General features: G+C 47.1%; 1 long non-coding RNA gene across 1 annotated transcript; it reads right to left on the reverse strand.

Moving 5' to 3' along the window:
* Positions 1–952: 952 nt before the first annotated feature.
* LOC139266943 (uncharacterized) lies at positions 953–24,539 on the reverse strand. Its single transcript, XR_011593807.1, has 3 exons — positions 24,507–24,539; positions 12,582–12,675; positions 953–1,017 (listed from the first exon to the last, which is right to left on the reverse strand). It is a non-coding gene; the product is annotated as an uncharacterized lncRNA (long non-coding RNA).
* Positions 24,540–25,078: the final 539 nt, after the last annotated feature.

The raw sequence follows: 25,078 nt of genomic DNA on the forward strand, positions 1-25,078 counted from the left end.
AGTACAAACAAGTGTTTGTTAATCTTTTGAATAAAATATATTTTAAATTATAACTGAATCATTTCCATTATTTGTTCCGTTATTAACACAACTTTTTGAAGTAAAGAAGAATCGTTTCATTATTTGTTCCATTAACACAACATTATGGAACAGGTGCAAACAGTAAACAAGGTCCATTTGTAATAGTTGCCGCTGAGCCTTCAGGCAACATAGCGTTCACAGATGAACTGCTGGCGCAAGGCTCGAGCAATCGTTACAGGGGCACGACGGCCTGCCCTCCTCCACCGTTATGCTCCAGGTTCAGGTAGTTGCATGGCTTCCCGTCCTCCTCCTCGTCATCTGCATCTTCCTCATCATCATCAGCCACTCTCACTTCAGGTGGGTCTTCTACTACCAGCTGCTGCTGCCTCATGATGGCTAAGTTATGCAGCATGTAGTGAGCAGCCCGACAATCTCAAGGGAATATTGCAAGCAGCAGCAAGATGACAATGGTCTTCTCTATTATGCTGCGCATCGCAATGTGTGACGTGTTGTATTGCCAATCATCTTCCGTCCGGGTTACGCGTAGGGACTTCATGAGTCAGGTGGCGAGGCGGTACCCTTGTCTCCCAGCAGCCAGCTCTGCCCTTCTGGCTGCTGCTGAAACATGGCTGATGTAGCTCTCTCACGTAGGATGAACACATGGGTGCTCCCAAGGTATCTCGCATCAACTGACATGATGCGATGCATGTTGTCACACAGGAGCTGCACATTAATGGAGTGGAAGCCTTTTCTGTTCCTGTACATCTCGGAAACCTCCAAACGTATTCGCAAGGCGATGTGGGTACAATCAATGCAGCCCTGTACTTTTGGGAAGCCAGCAATCCTGGAGAAGCCCACAGCCCTTTCACGAATTGCCTGGGCGATCATGGGGAACTTTATGTAGTCATTCCTTCGGGCATATAGTGCAGCAGTCACCTGCCGAATGCAGATATGTATTGCATGTTGAGAAATGGTGCACACATCCCCAGTTTTGGCCTGGAATGATCCAGATGCATAGAATGAAAGTTCAGCTGTAACCTTCACTTCCACTAACAAAGCAGTCCTCCTGACGCTTCGAGGTGGCAAGTCATAAGAACATAAGAAATAGGAGCAGGATTAGACCATTTGGCCCCTCGAGCTTCCTCCGCCATTCAATAAGATCATGGCTGATTTGATCATGGACTCAGCTCCGCTTCCCTGCCCGCTCCCCATAGCACTCTATTCCCTTATTGCTCAAAAAAGTGTCTTTCTCCATCTTAAATATATTCAATGACCCAACCTCCACAGCTCTCTGGAGCAGCGGATTCCTAGATTTACAACCCTCTGAGAGAAGAAATTTCTCCTTGTCTCAATTTTAAATGGACGGCCCCTTATTCTGAGACTATGGTCCAGACTTTCCATAATGGCCCTCAACGTCCGATTGCCTGCTGAGAAGGATCGCTAATGATCGATGAAAAAAACGGGCGAAAATTTCCATTTTGAGGGTGAAGGTGTGTGGAACTGATCGCCTGGAGAATAAATGGGCGTTGCACACTCATTCTCGGCAGTTTTCTCGGCTTTTTGTAGGTGCAAAGTTAGACAAATGGGCAGTCGTTACCGGAATGGACGGTAAGTACAAAAATTTAGGACGAGGCTGCAGTTGGGCCTATGGAGGGGGTAAACTTAAAGAAAAAATTATTATAAAAAAAAACACATACAAAGCATTCCCAAGACAGTTTTAACCCTAATCGCCATGGTAAAATTCTAAAAAAAGTAATTAAATAACCTTTAACTTAACCTTTCTTTGCAGGGTCCCCCCCCCCATTACCGCCCTGTTTAATCAGCTTTTACAGGGCGGGTCTCTCGGCGATCTGGACGTCGGCGGTTGAGCCCAAACTTATGCCCTGGCAGTTGTTCTCGGTGTTGCATGTTTGTGGTCTGGTCCTGGCGGACGACTTCAGATGTGGGCGATAACGCTCGAAAACCTACCTGGAAACTCTCGCCGGGCAAAAAAACAGCTGTAACGCCGAGAAAATCACCGACAATTAAGACAAAAATCTAGCCCTATGTCCCCTAGTTTTAGTCTCCCCCATCAGTGAAAACATCCTCTCTGCAGCCACCTTGTCGAGCCCCCTCATTATCTTATATGTTTCAATAAGATCACCTCTCATTCTTCTGAACTCCAATGAGTATAGACCCAACCTACACACCCTATCTTCATACGTCAACCCCCTCATCTCCGGAATCAACCTAGTGAACCTTCTCTGAACAGTCTCCAATGCAAGTATATCCTTCCTTAAATACGGAGACCAAAACTGTACGCAGTACTCCAGGTGTGGCCTCACCAATACCCTGTACAGTTGTAGCAGGACTTCTCTGCTTTTATACTCTATCCCCCTTGCAATAAAGGCCAACATTCCATTTGCCTTCCGGATTACTTGCTGTACCTGCAGACTAACTTTTTGTGTTTCATGCACAAGGACCCCCAGGTCCCTCTGTACTGCAACATTTTGCAATTTTTTTCCATTTAAATCATAATTTGCTTTTCTATTTTTTCTGCCGAAGTGGATAACCTCACATTTTCCCACATGATACTCCATCTGCCAAATTTTTACCCACTCACTTAGTCTGTCTATATCTCTTTGCAGATTATTTGTGTCCTCCTTACAATTTGCTTTCCCACCCATCTTTGTATCATCAGCAAACTTGGCTACATTACACTCGGTCCTTTCATCCAAGTCATTAATATAGATTGTAAATAGTTGAGGCCCCAGCACCGATCCCTGTGGCACCCCACTAGTTATTGTTTGCCAACCGGAAAATGACCCCTTTATCCCAACTCTCTGTTTTCTGTTAGTTAGCCAATCCTCTATCCATGCTAATATATTACATTACCCCAACCCCGTGAACCTTTATCTTGTGCAATAACCTTTTATGTGGCACCTTGTCAAATGCCTTCTGGAAATCCAAATACACCACATCTTCTGGTTTACCCTTATCCACCCTGCTCGTTACATCCTCAAAGAACTTCAGCAAATTTGTCAAACACGATTTCCCTTTCATAAAACCATTCTGACTCTGCTTGATTGAATTATGCTTTTCCAAATGTCCTGCTACTGCTTCCTTAATAATGGACTCCAGCATTTTCCCAACGACAGATGTTAGGCTAACTGGTCTATAGTTTCCTGCTTTTTGTCTCCTTCCTTTTTTAAATAGCGGTGTTACATTTGCGGTTTTCCAATCCGCTGGGACCTCCCCAGAATCCAGAGAATTTTGGTAGATTATCCACTATCTCTGCAGCCACTTCTTTTAAGACCCGAGGATGTAAGCCATCAGGTCCAGGGGAAAATTGAGGACTAAGTCTTGCTTGGCGATTTGACAACTAGGGGGCACCATACACAGCAGGATTTTCCCCTATTCCCCGGGATGCTGAGGCCAACTGCAGTACCCACTTCCACCTCAGCTGACTTTAGCATGGACAGGAACTTGAATATTGGATCGCACTGCATGGAGCATGTAAAGAAATAATTCGCAATTATTTTGTGCTTTTCACAACCTCTGGACATCTCAAAGTGCTTTTTAGCCAATTCAGTACTTTTGAATTGTAGTCACTGTTGTAATGTCGGGAAATGTGGCAGCCAAGTTGTGCACAGAAAGCTTCCAGAAACAGCAATATGATAACAACCAGATAATGTGTTTTTTAGTGATGTTTGTTGAAGAATAAACATTGGTCCAGGATCTAAACAACTTAATTGGAGTTTCCTTGAACTAAGTAAACGTTGCCAGGCTTGGCTCAGTTGGTGGCACTCCTGCCTTTGAGTCAGAAGGTCGGGGGTTCAAACTAGAAACTAGAGCACAAAATCCAGGCTGACACTCCAGTGCAGTACTAAGGGAGTGCTACACTGTTGGAGGTGCCGTCTTTTGGATCAGACGTTAAACTGAGGTCCCATCTGGTGGATATAAAAGATCCCATGGCACTATTTTGAAGAAGAGCAGGGGAGTTATCCCCGGTGCCCTGGTCAATATTTATCCCTCAACCAACACCACTAAAAAAAATTATCTGGTCATTATCACATTGCAGTTTGTGGGAGCTTGCTGTGCGCATATCGTATTTCCTACATTACACAGTGACTACATTTCAAAAAGTACTTCATTGGCTGTAAAGCGCTCTGTGACACTCTGAGATTGTGAAAGGCGCTGGAGAAATACAAGTCTTTCTTTAAAACATTAAAATTAGAGCGAGGCCGATGTCAGGAAACGCTTCTTCACACATGGGTAGAGGACATCAGGAACTCTCCTTCCCCAGAAGGCTGTGGATGTTGGGGGTCAATTGGAGCTTTTAAAACTTAGATAGATTTTTGTTATGTCAGGGTATCAAGATATATAGAGCAAAGGCAGACAAACTGGGCTGAGGTACAGATCAGTCATAACTGATTGGTGGAACCGGCTCGAGGAGCTGAATGGCCTATTCCAATTTCTATGCTCCTATAACTGTACCTTTTCATTCCCGGTATCATTCTAGTGTACCTACAATACCCTTTCTACAGCTCTAATATCCTTCCAATAATGGGGTGCTCAGAGTTGTGTGATATTTACCCTTATATGTTCAGGTCCTGGTACAGGGGCTCAAACCTGCCACCTTCTGCCTTGGAGGCGAGAGTACCACTGACTGAGCCAAGCTGTCACATCAGTTTCAGCCTGGCATGGGCGTTAATGGAAATAACCCTCGATACATCACTACAGCGAATAGTGAGGCTGATGCATCCTGCTCATTAGGAGAGAGTATACATGCTGTTCACTCAACGCTCATCAATGTTCAACGAAACCAAATATTTATGCTATTCTCACTATCAAAACTGTGTGTGGACACAGGGGCATTGGGAGGACGCTCAGCCATACCCATAGGATCATAGAAGGTTACAGCTCGGATACAGCCTCAACCCGCTGTCCTGCTCATTTCCCACACCCTCTAATGTTACTCTTTTTCAAGCAATTATCTTTTTTTTAATCCGTCTGGGATGTGGGCGTCACTGACAAGGTCGGCATGTATTGCCCATCCCTAATTGAACTTGAGAAGGTGGTGGTGAGCCACCTTCTTGAACCGCTGCAGTCCGGGTGATGAAGGTACTCCCACAGTGGTGTTAGGGAGGTCGTTCCAGGATTTTGACCCAGTGACGATGAAGGAACGGCGATATATTTCCATGTCAGGATGGTGTATAACTTGGAGGGAAACTTGCAGGTGACGGTGTTCCCATGCGCCTGCTGCCCTTGTCCTTCCAGGTGGTAGAGGTGGTGGGTTTGGGAGGTGCTACCGAAGAAGCCTTGGCGAGTTGCTGCAGTGCATCTAGTAGATGGTGCACACTGCAGCCACGGTGCGCCGGTGATGGGGGGAATGAATGTTGAAGGTAATGGATGGGGTGCCAATATAGCGGGCTGCTTTGTCCTGGATGGTGTCGAGCTTCTTGAATGTTGGAGCTGCACTCATCCAGGCAAGCAGAGAGTATTCCATCACACTCCTGACTTGTGCCTTGTAGATGGTGGAAAGCCTTTGGGGAGTCAGGAGGTGAGACATTCGCCACAGAATAACTAACCTATGACCCGCTCTTGTTGCCACAGTATTTATATGGCTGGTCCAGTTAAGTTTCTGGTCAATGGTGACCCCCAGAAATTTAATCGTGGGGGATTTGGTGATGGTAATGCCGTTGAATATCAAGGGGCAGTGGTTAGACTCTCGTTTGTTGGAGATAGCCATTGCCTGGCACTTGTGTAGCGTGAATGTTACTTGCCACTTATCAGCCCTAGCATTAATATTGTCCAGGTCTTGCTGCATGCGAGCATGGGCTGCTCCATTATCTGAGGAGTTGTGAATGGCACTGAACACTGTGCAATCATCAGTGAACATCCCCACTTCTGACCTTATGATGGAGTGAAGGTCATTGATGAAGCAGCTGAAGATGTTTCGGCCTAGGACACTGCCCTGAGGAACTCCTGTAGCGATGTCCTGGGGCTAAGATGATTGACCTCCAACAACCACAACCATCTTCCTTTGTGCTAGGTATGACTCCAGCCAGTGGAGAGTTTCCCCCCTGATTCCCATTGACTTCAGTTTTACTGGGGCTCCTTGATGCCACACTCGGTCAAATGCTGCCTTGATGTCGAGGGCAGTCACTTTCACCTCACCTCTGGAATTCAGCTCTTTTGTCCATGTTTGGACCAAGGCTATAATGAGGTCTGGAGCCGAGTGGTCCTGGCGGTACCCAAACTGAGCATCGGTGAGCAGGTTATTGGTGAGTAAGTGCCGCTTGATAGCACTGTCAACAACACCTTCCATCACTTTGCTGATGATTGAGAGTAGACTGATGGGGCGGTAATTGGCCGGATTGGATTTGTCCTGCTTTTTGTGGACAGGACATACCTGGGCAGTTTTCCACAGTGTGGGGTAGATACCAGTGTTGTAGCTGTACTGGAACAGCTTGGCTAGAGGAGTGGATAGTTCTGGAGCCGGGATGTTGTTGGGGTCCATAGCCTTTGCTGTATCCAGTGTGCTCAGCCGTTTCTTGATATCACGTGGAGTAAATCGAATTGGCTGAAGACCGGCTTCCTTGATGGTGGGGACCTCAGGAGGAGGCCGATATGGATAATCCACTCGGCACTTCTGAAAATGGTTGCAAACGCTTCAGCCTTGTCTTTTACACTTGCGTGCTGGGCTCTGCCATCATTGAGGATGGGGATGTTCATGGAGCCTCCTCCTTCCGTTAGTTGTTTAATTGTCCACCACCATTCACGACAGGATGTGGCAGGACTGCAGAGCTTTGATCTGATCAGTTGATTGTGGGTTCGCTTAGCCCTGTATATGGCAAGCTGCTTCCACTGGCACCTCATTTTTAGGTACACCCGGTGCTGCTCCTGACATGCTCTTCTGCACTTCTCATTGAACCAGGACTGAAACGGCCCTCATCAATTTCACAAATGGCATTCAACGTGACTGCGACAGTGGTAAACTATCCCTCCTCATCCTTCTTGACCTCTCTACAGCCTTTGACATGGTTGGCCACCGAATCCTCCTCCAACACCTCTCCTTGTTGTCCAGTCGGGTGGGACTGCACTCGCCTGGTTTCATTCTTATCTATTCAGTCATAGCCAGAGAATCACCTGCAACGGCTTCTCTTCCCCCCTCCTGCATCGTTACCTCTGGTGTCCCCCAAGGAACTATCCTCGGCCCCCTCCTAGTTCGCAACTATACACTTCCCCTTGACAACATCATCTGAAAAGACAGCATCAGTTTCCACCTGTACGCGGATGATACCTCATCACCACTTCTCTCAACCCCGCCATGGTCTTCTAATTGCCATACTGCTTGTCTGCCATCCAGTCCTGGATGAGCAGAAATGTCTTCCAATTAATAACTGTGAAGATAAAATCCATTGTCTTCGGTCCCTGCCACAAACTGCTTTCCCTAGCCACCAACTCTATCCCCCTGCCTTGCATTTGTCTGAGGCTAAACCAGACTGTTTGCAACCTTGGGGTGTGTTTGACCTTGAGCTGAGATTCTGACTCCACATCCTCTCTATCACCAAGACCGCCTATTTCCACCTCCGTAACATCGCCCGTCCCCGCCCCTGCCTCAGTTCATCAGTTGCTGAAAGCCTCATCCATGCCTTTGCTATCTCTAGACTGGGTTATTCCAATGCACTACTGGCCGGCCTCCTATCTTACATCCTCCATAAACTTGTACTCATCTGCCTGTACCCTAACCTGCACCAAATCCAGCTTACCCAATACCCCTGTGCTCGCTGACCGACGTTGGCTGCTGGTCCGCCAATGTCTCGGTTAAAAAATGCTCGTCCCTCCATTGCCTAGCCCCTCCTGCACTCTGTCATTTTGGCCAGCCCTCCAAGCCGCCGAGATCTCTGTGCTCTTTCAACTCCCGAATTTTGCGTATCCCCCACTCCCTTCGCTCCACCACTGGCTGCCATGCCTTCAGCCATCTAGCTTTGGAATTCCCTCCCTAAACCTCTCTGCCTCTCTACCTCTCTCCTCCTTTAAGACGCTCCTTAATCCCTACATATTTGACCAAACCTGTCCGAACATCTCCTTATGTGGCTCGGTGTCAAATTTTTGGTCTGATTAGGCTCCTGTGAAACACCTTGGGATGTATTACTATGTTGAAGGCGCTATATAAATGCAAGTTGTCGTTGAGCTCAATACATCCACGTGTTAACAAGCTACTCGATTCCCCGTAAAACAATCACGGCGGGGGGCAGCCAGCCAGGGTTGAACAGTATATTGAACGGATAGACAGGCTGGAGTGTTTCTTCATTACCTTTGTGAAACCGGGGGGGGGGGGGGCGGGGTTGCTGGATTGTCCGCCTTCCGCCGCCTCTGTTTTCACCCCGGACAGGCAGCAATGGTAAGGTGGTAAGCTCTCTTTGGCGGGCGGCCAGCCAACAGCGCCCCGCCGGAACTTTCGGTGACAGTATCGGCGGGGCTGGGAGCATTACCGCCCGGAAGAGGCGAGCCTGTGTGCAATGCCCCATGGTTGCGATACCGGCTCGATTTTTGGCTGCTGCCCGATCCGTAGAGCGCCCCCTGCTGGGAGCGCCCGTGAAAGATGGTGGTCCCAGCTGCAGCGGCCACAGTGAGGCAAGTAATGCCCAGCTCAGGTACGTGTGATCGGTTTTATTTTGTTGTGATTTATGTTGTGCTGGTGTGAGTTATTTATTGGGAATGTTTTACCTGTTTTTTTTCCAGGTTTCCCCCCCCCACCCACCCCGTTGCCCAGGCCTCTCTCAGAGGCCAGCTCTTTAGCTCGGGATTTTCTGCTCAGCTGTCCTAGTGCCCTAAGAGAGGTGTGCAACGCCCTCTGTAGCGCCCACCGCCCTCCCCCCTCCCCCACTCAGGGCCCAGCTGCTGAATTTTCTGCCTGAGGCGCAAACTGTTCCCGGGCGCAAACTTTACCGCTCCCATTATCGCCCCGAAATGAGCAGAAGCGAAAATCCAGGGCATTCTGATGCTGGCTTTCTGTTAGGAGATGAAATGGGTGGGTGGTGTCCCCTTACTTAAGGAAGGATATACTAACGTTGGAGGGGGTACAGAGACGATTCACTAGGCTGATTCCGGAGATGAGGGGGTTACATTATGATGCTAGATTGAGTAGACTGGGTCTTTACTCATTGGGAGTTCAGAAGGATGAGGGGGTGATCTTATAGAAACATTTAAAATAATGAAAAGGTTAGACAAGCTAGAGGCAGAGAGGTTGTTTCCACTGGTCGGGGAGACTAGAACTAGGGGGCACAGCCTCAAAATACGGGGGAGCCAATTTAAAACCGAGTTGAGAAGGAATTTCTTCTCCCAGAGGGTTGTGAATCTGTGGAATTCTCTGCCCAAGGATGCAGTTGAGGCTAGCTCATTGAATGTATTCAAGTCACAGATAGATAGATTTTTAACCATCAAGGGTTACGGGGAGCGGGCGGGTAAGTGGAGCTGAGTCCACGGCCAGATCAGCCATGATCTTGTTGAATGGCGGAGCAGACTCGAGGGGCTAGATGGCCTACTCCTGTTCCTAATTCTTATGTTCTTATGTCCACGATGGGAAAGTTTGTACATGGGCTGTGGAAGGTGCCACGTGAATATTAGTTGCAATAAATATATTTTTGGTGTCATTGTTGGATTGCGTGGAAAGTTGGTATTTTTCTGCCGTGATGTTCTGAAGGGAAAGTCACATGAATGAATTATCATTCTTCTCTTGTAGACACAGGGCGGGTGTGGAGCCGTAGGGTTTGGCAGTCTGATGTTGCAGTGCTATTGCATCAGATGAACTCAGTGTACACAATCGCTGACTCCTCCCTCAGCGGCTAAGCTGTCCACCCATTCCACATGATCGTTCCCTACTTCTTACACACATCATAAATATTAGTTGGAGACAGCTCGAGATGCTGTCAGGTGACTCGTCGAGAACTGGAAACAAGCCAGGAAGGAATGTTCCTCGTTGCTTCGGTGGCTGAGTGCAACTTTGCTGTGTGGTGCGGAGTCACGCTGACCCAGGGAGGCTCCAGGCTCCACCACCGGGCTGCCTCAGCTGAGCAAGTGAAGGGAGGAGGCCTCATCACTAACAACAGACGATCTGGTCATTATCACATCGCTGTTCCAGGACAAAGGTAGCGTGCGATGTCCTCTTCAAACATCTATCGGCAGAGGACAAGAAGAAAACAATATCCTCCTGCGGTAGAATCGTGGAAGTTTACAGCGCGGAAGGAGGCCATTTCAGCCCATCGTGACCCCGCCGGCCAACAAGAGCCTACCCAGCCTAATCCCACTTTCCAGCTCTGGGTCTATAACCCTGCGGGTTACGGCAATTCAAGTGCACATCCAGGTACTTTTTAAATGCGGTGAGGGTTTCTGCCTCTACCACCCTTTCAGGCAGTGAGGTCCAGACCCTCACCACCCTCTGGGTGAAAACATTTCCCCTCAAATCCCCTCTAAACCTTCTACCAATTACTTTAAATCTATGCCCCTTGGTTGTTGACTCCTCTGCACGGGGAAACAGGTCCTTCCTATCCACTCTATCTAAGCCCCTCATAAATTTATACACCTCAATAAGGTCTCCCCTCAGCCTCCTCTGTTCCAAAGAAAATAACCCCAGTCTATCCAATCTTTCCACATAGCTAAAATTCTCACGTCCAGACAACAACCTCGTAAATCTCCTCGGTACCCTCTCCAGTGCAATCACATCTTTCCTGTAATGTGGTGACCAGAACTGCACGCAGTACTCTAGCTGTGCCCTAACTAATATTTTATACAGTTCAAGCATAATCTCCCTGCTCTTGCATTCTATGCCTCGGCTAATAAAGGCAAGCATTCCATATGCCTTCTTAACCACCTTATCTACCTGGCCTGCTACCTTCAGGGATCTGTGGACATACACTCCAAGGTCCCTTTGTTCCTCTACACTTCTCAATATCCTACCATTTATTGTGTATTCGCTTTCCTTGTTAGCCCTCCCCAAATGCATTACCTCACACTTCGGATTGAATTCCATTTGCCACTGTTCTGCCCACCTGACCAGTTGATTGATACCTTCCTGCAGTCTGCAGCTTTCCTCTTCATTATCAACCACACAGCCTATTTTAGAATCCTCTGCAAACTTCTTAATCACATCCCCTACATTCAAGTCTAAATACCACAGTATGTTGATGACTTTGGTCCTCCGGAATCACACGCTGCTCTGCAGCACGGTTAAGATGTTCAGATGCTAACCTGGCCTGTCTCTTTAAGGCCGCTGCTCAAGCATTCCCTTTGGGGATCCAAAGAATTGTGGCTGAGTGTAAAAGGCTGACGTGAGTCAGAGGCTCGAAGATTTCAGGCTGCTGGTCAGAAGAATCCGGGATGAAATGCCTGGCTTTCGATCTCTTTCATGAAGTTTGTTTTGAAACTGTAACATGGTGTAATGACTGGAGTGTAATATGTTTTTTTATTGGTTGTGAGCGTCATTGGCAAGGCCAGCCATATTGTCTCCGAAAAGGTGATGGTGAGCCACCTTCTTGAAATAACTGAGTGGCTCGCTAGGCCATTTCAGAGAGCAGTTAAGAGTCAACCACGTGTGCTGTGGATCTGGAGTCACATCTAGGCCAGATCAGGTAAGCATGGCAGGACATTAGTGAACCAAATGGGTTTTTACAGCAATCCAGTAGGTTTGTGGTCACCATTAATGATACTAGCTTTTTATTCCAGATTAATTTAATTTAATTTTTTAATTTCCCAGCTGCCGTGAAGGGATTTGAACTCACGTCTCCTGCCGAAGATGGATATGTTCTGGGTGCAAGACCTTTACAGGTGTAGAACTAACGGATATCCTGTGACTTTGCTCAGGTTTTGAAAGAACTGTGGGGTGGTGGGGGTGGGTATGGGGCTTATATTAAATAATATTACCAGGGACACTGATTTATCCGGATTGGCAGTGACTTGGGATCTGGGAGATTTGGGACCAGGGTTCGGAGTCTGGCAGTACTGGAATGGGGTCTCGGAGTCTTTGAGGGGCCTTTTGGGTTTGGTAGTTCTGATGGCTCCAGTGTCTCGAAGTACTATGGAGCGGATCTCTGGGGGGAATGAAGCAATACTGGGAACTGGAGGAAGAAGTCCCCCAGTCTGAGAATATTGGGGGATGTTTATGGGATCAGGGAACACTAGTTAAGGGGGGGGGGTCCCAGGGTCTTGTTGAATTCCAGGCATTTCTGCAGTCTTGGAGTTTCTGAGCAATGAGACGGGTTCCCAGGATCTGTCAGTGAGGGTGGGAGGAGATCAGAGGGTTCTGACATCCAGGAGGATTGGGGAGGGGGTTCCAAGAAAACTGGGAAGCTAGGATTTGGCAGCCATGGGGGCAGGGGAGCGCCCAAGAGAATGAAGCCCTTGTCTCATTTCAGCCATCGGATGTCCTCCACTAGTCTCCTGTCCTGACCTGTCTGATGCCCTTTTCTCTATTGTCACGTAGGCCTTGCCTTTAAGTACATGCCTGAATGCACTCAGTATGTTTGCTGACTTATGCAATTTTAAATAAACATAAATTATCTTCATAAAACATTCACCGTTTAAGCAGTTTCCAGGTGTTGAACACGAGAAAATATCTTTTGATCCCCCAAAATTACTTCTTGACTTGCTCAGACGAGAACGATTTTGTAACTGAAATAAAAACAGAAAAAGCTGGAAATCTCAGCACATCAAGCAGCATCTGTGGAGAGAAACAGAGTTAACGTTTCAGGTCTGTGACCCTTGGTCAGGACTGGATAAGTTTGAGATGTATTAGATTCTTAAGGAAGTGCAAGGGGGAGGGGAGGAAAGAACAAAAGGGAAGGTCTGTGATACGGCGGAAGGCAGGAGAGATTAGAGAGACAAAAGGGTTGATGGGCAAAAATAAGATGGTAATGGGACAAGTTAAGAAACAAAAGATAAGTCTAGATAGAGTGTGAATGGCGGAATCATGGGAAAGAGAAAAAAAGGGAGCGGGGGTGTGTATAAAAAAAACGGGAAAATAATAAGGGCAGAGGTTATGGTCAACAGATCTTGTAACTGATTTTGGAGCATGAATGAAGAGAGGAGGGGCTTGTAGTGATAGACAGGGTCAGCGGCCAATCAGGAAAAATACAATTAATTTGAATTAATTTTCCAGGTAGGGTTAAATTGCTTCAAAAAATAGACAGAAATACGAGTTAACTTTTCCTTTCTAAATGTCAATAAAATAAATCACTGGGGCTTCTAATCACAGCTGTTGTCGGATTGTAAGGTAAAGGAAATCAACTTATTATTTTAAATGGGTAACCTGCCTGAAATAAAACTTGAGGAATTCAATCTTCATTGTGCCCTGAAGCCGTTTGGAAAAAGCAAAGAAACTCCCAAATCCTCACAGAATGAATTACACAGAATCTACAGCACAGAAACAGGCCCAACGGGTCCGTGCCGCTGTTAATGCTCCACTCGAGCCTCCTCCCACTCTATAAACATATCCTTCTATTTCTTTCTCCCTCATGTGTTTATCTATGCAGCAGTTCGGGAGATCGAGGCCCCGATAAAAGGGCGCGGAGCTCCGGAGGAGGAGCAGCAGTTCGGGAGATCGAGGCCGAAGGTAAAACAAAAAAGTAAAAAGAAATCGAAGAGTGACGTTATAGCCAAGTGGGTAAGTGATTGGCTGGTGGATTGGTGAGTATTTAAACTTTTTTTTTCTTCTGTTATTTCCTTATCAGTAGGTAACCTTTGACATTGTTGCCAAGTTAAGTTAATCTAAGGGTTGAGTCATGACAGGAGAGCCCAGACCCGTAACATGCTTCTCCTGTGCTATGTGGGAGGTCAGGGACGCTCCCAGTGTCCCAGACTGCTATGTGTGCAGGAAGTGCATCCAGCTGCAGCTCCTGACAGACTGCATTGCAGCACTGGAGTTGTGCATGGATTCAATCTGGAGCATCTGCAATTCTGAGGATGACGTGAATAGCATGTTTAGTGAGTTGGTCACAGGGCAGGTAAAGTTTACTCAGGCAGATAGGGAATGGGTGACCATCAGGCAGAGCAGTGGAAGGACGGTAGTGCAGGGGTCCCCTGTGATCATCCCCCTCCAAAACAGATACACCACCTTGGGTGCTGTTGCGGGGGATGACTCATCAGGGGAGGGCAGCAGCAGCCAAGTTCATGGCACCGTGAGTGGCTCTGCTGCACAGGAGGGCAGGAAAAAGAATGGGAGAGCTATAGTGGTAGGGGATTCTCTTGTAAGGGGAATAGATAGGTGTTTCTGCGGCCGCAATCGAGACTCCAGGATGTTATGTTGCCTCCCTGGCGCAAGGGTCAAGGATGTCTCGGAGCGGCTGCAGCGCATTCTGGAGGGGGAGGGTGAACAGCCAGTTGTCGTGGTGCATATATGTACCAAAGATATAGGTAAAAAATGGGATAAGGTCCGACAAGCTGAATTTAGGGAGCTAGGAGTTAAATTAAAAAGCAGGACCTCATAGGTAGTAATCTCATTTTGCTACCAGTGCCACGTGCTAGTCAGAGTAGAAATAGCAGAATAGCTCAGATGAATACGTGGCTTGAGGAGTGGTGCAGGAGGGTGGGATTCAAATTCCTGGGACATTGGAACCAGTTCTGGGGGAGGTGGGACCAGTACAAACTGGACGGTCTGCACCTGGGCAGGACCGGAACCAATGTCCTAGGGGCAGTATTTGCTAGTGCTGTTGGGGAGGGGTTAAACTAATATGGCAGGGGGATGGGAACCTAAGCAGAGAGTCAGAGGGAAGTAAAATGGGGGCAAAAGCAAAAGATAGAAAGAAGAAAAGTAAAAGTGGAGGGCAGAGAAACCCAAGGCAAAATTCAAAAAGGGCCACATTACAGTAAAATTCTAAAGGGACAAAGTGTGTTAGAAAGACAAGCCTGAAGGCTCTGTGCCTCAATGCGAGGAGTATTCGTAATAAGGTGGTCGAATTAAATGCGCAGGCAGCTATTAACGAATATGATATAATTGGGATTACGGAGACATGGCTTCAGGGTGACCAGGGCTGGGAACTCAACATCCAGGGGTATTCAGCATTCAGGAAGGATAGACAGAAAGGAAAAGGAGGTGGAGTAGTATTGCTGGTCAAAAAGGAAATTAACACAATAGTAAGGAAGGACATTAGCTTGGATGATGTGGAATCTGTATGGGTAGAGCTGCGGAATACCAAAGGGCACAAAAATGCTAGTGGCAGTTGTGTACAGACCACCAAACAGTAGTAGTGAGGTTGGGGACAGCATCAAACAAGAAATTAGGGATGTGTACAATAAAGGTATAGCAGTTATCATGGGCGACTTTAATCTACATATAGATTGGGCTAACCAAACTGGTAGCAATACGGTGGAGGAGGATTTCCTGGAGTGTATTAGGGATGGTTTTCCAGACCAATATGTCGAGGAACCAACTAGATGGCTGGCCATCCTAGACTGGGTGATGTGTAATGAAAAAGTACTAATTAGCAATCTTGTTGTGCGAGGCCCCTTGGGGAAGAGTGACCATAATATGGTAGAATTCTTTATTAAGATGGAAAGTGACACAGTTAATTCAGAGACGAGGGTCCTGAACTTGGGGAAAGGTAACTTCAGTGGTATGAGACGTGAATTGGGTAGAATAGATTGGCGAATGATACTTAAAGGGCTGACAGTGGATAGGCAATGGCAGACACTTAAAGATCAGATGGATGAACTTCAACAATTGTACATCCCTGTCTGGAATAAAAATAAAATGGGGAAGGTGGCTCAACCGTGGCTAACAAGGGAAATTAGGGATAGTGTTAAATCCAAGGAAGAGGCAAATAAATTATCCAGAAAAAGCAGCAAACCTGAGGACTGGGAGATATTTGGAATTCAGTAGAGGAGGACAAAGGGTTTAATTAGGAGGGGGAAAATAGAGTATGAGAGGAAGCTTGCCGGGAACATAAAAACTGACTGAAAAAGCTTCTATAGATATGTGAAGAGAAAAAGATTAGTGAAGACAAACAGGTCCCTTGCAGTCAGAATCAGGTGAACTTATAATCGGGAACAAAGAAATGGCAGACCAATTGAACAAATATTTTGGTTCTGTCTTCACGAAGAAAGACACAAATAACTTTCCAGAAATAGTAGAGGACCGAGGGTCTAGCGAGAAGGAGGAACTGAAGGAAATCCTTATTAGTCAGGAAATTGTGTTAGAGAAATTAATGGGATTGAAGGCCGATAAACCCCCAGGGCCTGATAGTCTGCATCCCAGAGTACTTGAGGAAGTGGCCCTAGAAACAGTGGATGCATTGGCAATCATTTTCCAACAGTCTATCGACTCTGGATCAGTTCCTATGGACTGGAGGATAGCTAATGTAACACCACTTTTTAAAAAAGGAGGGAGAGAGAAAACGGGTAATTATAGACTGGTTAGCCTGACATCGGTATTGGGGAAAATGTTGGAATCAATTATTAAAGATGAAATAGCAGCGCATTTGGAAAGCAGTGACAGGATCAGTCCAAGTTAGCATGGATTTATGAAAGGGAAATCCTGCTTGACAAATCTTCTAGAATTTTTTGAGAATGTAACGAGTAGAGTGGACAAGGGAGAACCAGTGGATGTGGTGTATTTGGACTTTCAAAAGGCTTTTGACAAGGTCCCACACAAGAGATTGGTGTGCAAAATTAAAGCACATGGTATTGGGGGTAATGTGTTGACGTGGATAGAGAACTGGTTGGCAGACAGGAAGCAGAGAGTCGGGATAAACGGGTACTTTTCAGAATGGCAGGCAGTGACTAGTGGGGTGTCGCAGGGCTCAGTGCTGGGACCACAGCTACTTACAATATACATCAATGATTTAGATGAAGGAATTGAGTGTAATATCTTCAAGTTTGCAGATGACACTAAGCTGGGTGGAGGTGTGAGCTGTGAGGAGGATGCTAAGAGGCTGCAGGGTGACTTGGACAGACAAGGTGATTGGGCAAATGCATGGCAGATGCAGTATAATGTGGATAAATGTGAGGTTATACATTTTGGTGGCAAAAACATGAAGGCAGAATATTATCTGAATGGCGACAGATTAGGAAAAGGGGAGGTGCAATGATACCTGGGTGTCCTGGTTCATCAGTCATTGAAAGTTGGCATGCAGGTACAGCAGATGGCGAAGAAGGCAAATGATATGTTGGCCTTCATAGCTAGGGGATTTGAGTATAGGAGCACGGAGGTCTTAATGGAGTTGTACAGGGCCTTGGTGAGGCCTCACCTGGAATATTGTGTTCAATTTTTGTCTCCTAATCTGAGGAAGGACATTCTTGCTTTTGAGGGAGTACAGCGAAGGTTCACCAGACTGATTCCCGGGATGGCAGGACTGACATATGAGGAGAGACTGGATCGTCTGTATTCACTAGAGTTTAGAAGAATGAGAGGGAATCTCATAGAAACATTTAAAATTCTGAAGAGACTGGACAGGTTAGATGCAGGAAGAATGTTCCTGATGTTGGGAAAGTCCAGAACCAGGGCTCACAGTCTAAGGATAAGGGGTAAGCCATTTAGGACCGAGATGAGGTCAGAGTTTACTCAGGCAGATAGGGAATGGGTGACCATCAGGCAGAGCAGTGGAAGGACGGTAGTGCAGGGGTCCCCTGTGATCATCCCCCTCCAAAACAGATACACCACCTTGGGTGCTGTTGCGGGGGATGACTCATCAGGGGAGGGCAGCAGCAGCCAAGTTCATGGCACCGTGAGTGGCTCTGCTGCACAGGAGGGCAGGAAAAAGAATGGGAGAGCTATAGTGGTAGGGGATTCTCTTGTAAGGGGAATAGATAGGTGTTTCTGCGGCCGCAATCGAGACTCCAGGATGTTATGTTGCCTCCCTGGCGCAAGGGTCAAGGATGTCTCGGAGCGGCTGCAGCGCATTCTGGAGGGGGAGGGTGAACAGCCAGTTGTCGTGGTGCATATATGTACCAAAGATATAGGTAAAAAATGGGATAAGGTCCGACAAGCTGAATTTAGGGAGCTAGGAGTTAAATTAAAAAGCAGGACCTCATAGGTAGTAATCTCATTTTGCTACCAGTGCCACGTGCTAGTCAGAGTAGAAATAGCAGAATAGCTCAGATGAATACGTGGCTTGAGGAGTGGTGCAGGAGGGTGGGATTCAAATTCCTGGGACATTGGAACCAGTTCTGGGGGAGGTGGGACCAGTACAAACTGGACGGTCTGCACCTGGGCAGGACCGGAACCAATGTCCTAGGGGCAGTATTTGCTAGTGCTGTTGGGGAGGGGTTAAACTAATATGGCAGGGGGATGGGAACCTAAGCAGAGAGTCAGAGGGAAGTAAAATGGGGGCAAAAGCAAAAGATAGAAAGAAGAAAAGTAAAAGTGGAGGGCAGAGAAACCCAAGGCAAAATTCAAAAAGGGCCACATTACAGTAAAATTCTAAAGGGACAAAGTGTGTTAGAAAGACAAGCCTGAAGGCTCTGTGCCTCAATGCGAGGAGTATTCGTAATAAGGTGGTCGAATTAAATGCGCAGGCAGCTATTAACGAATATGATATAATTGGGATTACGGAGACATGGCTTCAGGGTGACCAGGGCTGGGAACTCAACATCCAGGGGTATTCAGCATTCAGGAAGGATAGACAGAAAGGAAAAGGAGGTGGAGTAGTATTGCTGGTCAAAAAGGAAATTAACGCAATAGTAAGGAAGGACATTAGCTTGGATGATGTGGAATCTGTATGGGTAGAGCTGCGGAATACCAAAGGGCACAAAAATGCTAGTGGCAGTTGTGTACAGACCACCAAACAGTAGTAGTGAGGTTGGGGACAGCATCAAACAAGAAATTAGGGATGTGTACAATAAAGGTATAGCAGTTATCATGGGCGACTTTAATCTACATATAGATTGGGCTAACCAAACTGGTAGCAATACGGTGGAGGAGGATTTCCTGGAGTGTATTAGGGATGGTTTTCCAGACCAATATGTCGAGGAACCAACTAGATGGCTGGCCATCCTAGACTGGGTGATGTGTAATGAAAAAGTACTAATTAGCAATCTTGTTGTGCGAGGCCCCTTGGGGAAGAGTGACCATAATATGGTAGAATTCTTTATTAAGATGGAAAGTGACACAGTTAATTCAGAGACGAGGGTCCTGAACTTGGGGAAAGGTAACTTCAGTGGTATGAGACGTGAATTGGGTAGAATAGATTGGCGAATGATACTTAAAGGGCTGACAGTGGATAGGCAATGGCAGACACTTAAAGATCAGATGGATGAACTTCAACAATTGTACATCCCTGTCTGGAATAAAAATAAAATGGGGAAGGTGGCTCAACCGTGGCTAACAAGGGAAATTAGGGATAGTGTTAAATCCAAGGAAGAGGCAAATAAATTATCCAGAAAAAGCAGCAAACCTGAGGACTGGGAGATATTTGGAATTCAGTAGAGGAGGACAAAGGGTTTAATTAGGAGGGGGAAAATAGAGTATGAGAGGAAGCTTGCCGGGAACATAAAAACTGACTGAAAAAGCTTCTATAGATATGTGAAGAGAAAAAGATTAGTGAAGACAAACAGGTCCCTTGCAGTCAGAATCAGGTGAACTTATAATCGGGAACAAAGAAATGGCAGACCAATTGAACAAATATTTTGGTTCTGTCTTCACGAAGAAAGACACAAATAACTGTCCAGAAATAGTAGAGGACCGAGGGTCTAGCGAGAAGGAGGAACTGAAGGAAATCCTTATTAGTCAGGAAATTGTGTTAGAGAAATTAATGGGATTGAAGGCCGATAAACCCCCAGGGCCTGATAGTCTGCATCCCAGAGTACTTGAGGAAGTGGCCCTAGAAATAGTGGATGCATTGATGATCATTTTCCAACAGTCTATCGACTCTGGATCAGTTCCTATGGATTGGAGGGTAGCTAATGTAACACCACTTTTTAAAAAAGGAGGGAGAGAGAAAATGGGGAATTATAGACCGGTTAGCCTGACATCGGTATTGGGGAAAATGTTGGAATCAATTATTAAAGATGAAATAGCAGCGCATTTGGAAAGCAGTGACAGGATCGGTCCAAGTCAGCATGGATTTATGAAAGGGAAATCCTGCTTGACAAATCTTCTAGAATTTTTTGAGAATGTAACGAGTAGAGTGGACAAGGGAGAACCAGTGGATGTGGTGTATTTGGACTTTCAAAAGGCTTTTGACAAGGTCCCACACAAGAGATTGGTGTGCAAAATTAAAGCACATGGTATTGGGGGTAATGTGTTGACGTGGATAGAGAACTGGTTGGCAGACAGGAAGCAGAGAGTCGGGATAAACGGGTACTTTTCAGAATGGCAGGCAGTGACTAGTGGGGTGTCGCAGGGCTCAGTGCTGGGACCACAGCTACTTACAATATACATTAATGATTTAGATGAAGGAATTGAGTGTAATATCTTCAAGTTTGCAGATGACACTAAGCTGGGTGGAGGTGTGAGCTGTGAGGAGGATGCTAAGAGGCTGCAGGGTGACTTGGACAGACAAGGTGATTGGGCAAATGCATGGCAGATGCAGTATAATGTGGATAAATGTGAGGTTATACATTTTGGTGGCAAAAACATGAAGGCAGAATATTATCTGAATGGCGACCGATTAGGAAAAGGGGAGGTGCAATGATACCTGGGTGTCCTGGTTCATCAGTCATTGAAAGTTGCATGCAGGTACAGCAGATGGCGAAGAAGGCAAATGGTATGTTGGCCTTCATAGCTAGGGGATTTGAGTATAGGAGCAGGGAGGTCTCACTGCAGCTGTACAGGGCCTTGGTGAGGCCTCACCTGGAATATTGTGTTCAATTTTTGTCTCCTAATCTGAGGAAGGATGTTCTTGCTTTTGAGGGAGTACAGCGAAGGTTCACCAGACTGATTCCCGGGATGGCAGGACTGACATATGAGGAGAGACTGGATCGTCTGTATTCACTAGAGTTTAGAAGAATGAGAGGGAATCTCATAGAAACATTTAAAATTCTGAAGAGACTGGACAGGTTAGATGCAGGAAGAATGTTCCTGATGTTGGGAAAGTCCAGAACCAGGGCTCACAGTCTAAGGATAAGGGGTAAGCCATTTAGGACCGAGATGAGGTCAGAGTTGTTAACCTGTGGAATTCCCTACCGCAGAGAGTTGTTGATGCCAGTTTGTTAGATATATTCAAGAGGGAGTTAGATATGGCCCTTACGGCTAAAGGGATCAAGGGGTATGGAGAGAAAGCAGGAAAGGGGTACTGAGGTGAATGATCAGCCATGATCTTATTGAATGGTGGTGCAGGCTCGAAGGGCCGAATGGCCTACTCCTGCACCTATTTTCGATGTTTCTAAGCTGCCCCTTAAGTACATTGATTCACTGCAGCACTGGAGAAGTACCACCAACGCTGCTTCCTCAAAATTCTGCAAATTCATTGGCCTCCTTGAAAAATGTAACATCCCCACGACTCATGGGGATCCTTGGCCCAGGACCGCTCAAAGAGGAGGAGAAGCGTCCGGGAAGGCACTGAAAACTTCGCGTCTCTTTGCCGGGAGCACGCGGAAGCCAAGTACAAAGAGAGAAGGACAACCCAAGCACCCCCCTCCACCCGTCCCTCCAACCACCGTCTGCCCCACCTGTGACAGAGACCGTAGGTCCCGCATAGGACTCCTCAGTCACTTGAGAACTCATTTAGAGTGGAAGTAAGTCATCCTCGACTCCGGGGGGCTGCCTCAGAAGAAGAACATGGTTCGATTCTACTTGCCTAAATCACTCCCTGTGGCAGCGTGTTCCACATTCCCACCACTCTGGGTAAAGAACTTTTTCTGAATTCCTTATTGTATTTACTAGTGACCATCTTATATTTATGGCCCATAGTTTTGGCACTTTACACTAGTGGGAACATTTCTATATCTACCCTCGGGAAACCCAGGGAGGTGAAGGAGGAGATCCTGCAGACACAGGTTCCATCCTACAAGGTACGAGGTGCTGACTACCTGTGATGATAAGCAGAAAGACTGCGGAAAGGGAAGCCACAATTCTGACCAAGGCGCCACGGAGCAGAATGCTGTCTAATGGGGGGGGGGAGCGGAACAGAAATGTGGTAGTTGTGGGGGAATCAATAATTCGGGAGATAGACAACGTTCTCTGCAGTCACGAGCAACAGTGAAGGGTGTGTTGCCGACCTGATGGCAGGGTAAAGGATATTATTAGGGCTGCAGCGGAATCTAGATAAGGAGGGGGAAGATCAGTTGTCGTGCTCCATGTTGGGGCAAACGACATCGGAAAGAACAGTGAGGAGTATTAGGAGCTAGGACCTGAACAAACATCGTCAACACCTTCACCGAGGCGCACGAAAGCATGGGCCTTACACTAAACATCCTTAAAACAAAGGTCCTCCATCAATCTGACCCCACTACATTGCCCCCCAGTCATCAAAATCCACTGCGCGGCCCTGTATAACGTGGACCACATTCCATACCTCGGGAGACTATTATCAGCAAGGGCAGACATCAACGACGAGGTCCACCACCACCTCCTGTGCACCAGCGCAGCCTTCGGTCGCCTGGGGAAGAGAGTGTACGACGATCAAGCCGTCAAATCTGGCACCAAGCTTATGGTCTGCAGGGCTGTAGTGATACCTGCCCTCCTGTACGGCTCAGAGATGTGGACCATATACAGTGGACACCTCAAATCTCTGGAGAAATACCACCAATGATGTCTCCGCAAAATCCTGCAAATCCCCTGGGAGGACAGACGCACCAACGTCAGTGTTCTCGATCAGGCCAAACATCCGCAGCATCAAAGCACTGACCACACTTGACCAGCTCCGTTGGGCGGGCCACAATGTCCGCATGCCCGACACAAGACTCTCAAAGCAAGCGCTCTACCTGGAACTCCTAAACGGCAGGCAATGCCCAGGTGGGCAGAGGAAACGTTTCAAGGACACCCTCAAAGCATCCCTGATAAAGTGCAACATCCCCACCGACACCTGGGGGTCCCTGGCCAAAGACCGCCCTAAGTGGAGGAAGTGCATCCGGGAGGTTGTTGAGCACCTCGAGTCTCGTCGCCGAGAGCATGCAGAAAGCAAGCGCAGGCAGCGGAAGGAGCGTGTGACAAGCCAGGCTCCCCACCCACCCTTTCCTTCAACCACTGTCTGTCCCACCTGTGACAGAGACTGTAATTCCCGTATTGGACTGTTCAGTCACCTGAGAACTCACTTTTAGAGTGGAAGCAAGTCCTCCTCGATTTTGAGGGACTGCCTATGATGATGATAAAAGGCAGGATCTTAAGGGCAATGATCTTGGGCTTATTACCCAGTCCACGTGCTAATTAGCACATGGACAAATAGATCAGGAAGCTAAACACATGGCTGAGGATTGGTGTGGGAAAGAAGCGTTCCATTTCCTGGGATACTGGAACCTGTACTGGGACAGGAGGGAACTGTAATGCTGGGAAAGATGGAACGGTAATGCTGGGACAGGAGGGAACTGTAATGCTGGGACAGGAGGGACTGTAACACTTGGACAGGAGGGAACTGTCATGCTGGGACAGGAGGGAACTGTAACGCTGGGACAGGAGGGAAGTGTAATGCTGGGACAGGAGGGAACTGTAATGCTGGGACAGGATGGAACTGTAATGCTGGGACAGGAGGGAACTGTAACGCTGGGACAGGAGGGACTGTAATGCTACGACAGGAGGGAATTGTAACGCTGGGACAGGAGGGACTGTAATGCTGCGACAAGAGGGGACTGTAATGCTGGGACAAGACGGCTGTAATGCTGGGACAGGAGGGAACTGTAATGCTGGGAAAGGAGGGAACTGTAATGCTGGGACAGGCTGAGCCTGGACTGGGCTGGGACCAGGATCCTAGCGGACAGGATAAATAGGGCCATAGAAAGGACTTTAAACCAATACAATGGGGGAGGGGAGGGGAGGGCTCAGGCAGAAATAAAAATAAAATGAACATAGCCTAAAGATTAGAAAAAGGGATGAGAGCAAAGTCCAGATCATAAATAGTGCTAACGGTGAAATAAATACCACAGGTTCAGATTAAAATATCAGAAATAATAATAAAATAACTGATAAAATTACAACAGGAGTTATGAAAAACAAGGAGTGTGAGAGGTTAAAATGTGTGAGGAAAACAGTCCCAGGGTTACATTGCATTAGCAATGAAACAAGTGAATTAGAAGTGACTCGGTGACCATCACTGGCCGGCTACATGCTGGGCATTACTGGGAGATAAATATACCGGGAATAAGGTCTTTAGAAAGGACAGCGATACTGGAACAGGAGGAACAGGGGCCATATTGATAAAGGACCCTATTGCAGCATTGGAGAGAGGCGATATCAATTAGGATGATCAGGCAATAGGAACGCTATCGATAGAACTGGGAGATAGAAAAGGATTGAAGTCTTTGGTGGGAGTTGTGTACAGGCCTCCTGATAGTAGTGATAAAGTAACGGGATGTATAAGCACAGAGACCAGAGAAGGTTGTTGGAAGAACAGAGTAGTTAAAGTGGGTGACTTTACTTTTCACGAAGACTGATGAGGCAGAACACGAGTCCCAAAGGCAGCAAATTTTTAAAAAATTGTCCCTGCGATGTCACCATCGCTGGCAAGACCAGCATTTATTGTCCATCCCTGATTGGCCTTGAGAAGGTGATGGTGAGCCGCCTTCTTGAACCGCTGCAGTCCGTGTGGTGATGGTACTCCCACAGTGCTGTTAGGGAGGGAGTTCCAGGATTTTGACCCTGCGACGATGAAGGAACAACGATATATTTTCAAGTCAGGATGGTGTGTGATTTGGATGGGAACGTGGAGCTGGTGATGTTGCCATGCGCCTGCTGCCCTTGTCCGAGGTGACAGAGGTTACTGGGTTTAGGAGGTGCTATGGAAGAAGCCTTGGCGAGTTGCTGCAGTGCATCTTGTAGTTGGTACACACTGCAGCCACGATGCGCCAGTGGTGGAAGGAGTGAATGTTTAAAATGGTGGATGGGCTGCTTTGTCCTGGATTGTGTCGAGCTTCTTGAGTGTTATTGGAGCTGCACTCATTCGTGCAAATGGCGAGTATTTCATCACACCCCTAACTTGTGCCTTTTAGG

Source organism: Pristiophorus japonicus, chromosome 7 (genome assembly GCF_044704955.1).
Source record: "Pristiophorus japonicus isolate sPriJap1 chromosome 7, sPriJap1.hap1, whole genome shotgun sequence".
Taxonomy (NCBI): Eukaryota; Metazoa; Chordata; class Chondrichthyes; family Pristiophoridae; genus Pristiophorus; species Pristiophorus japonicus.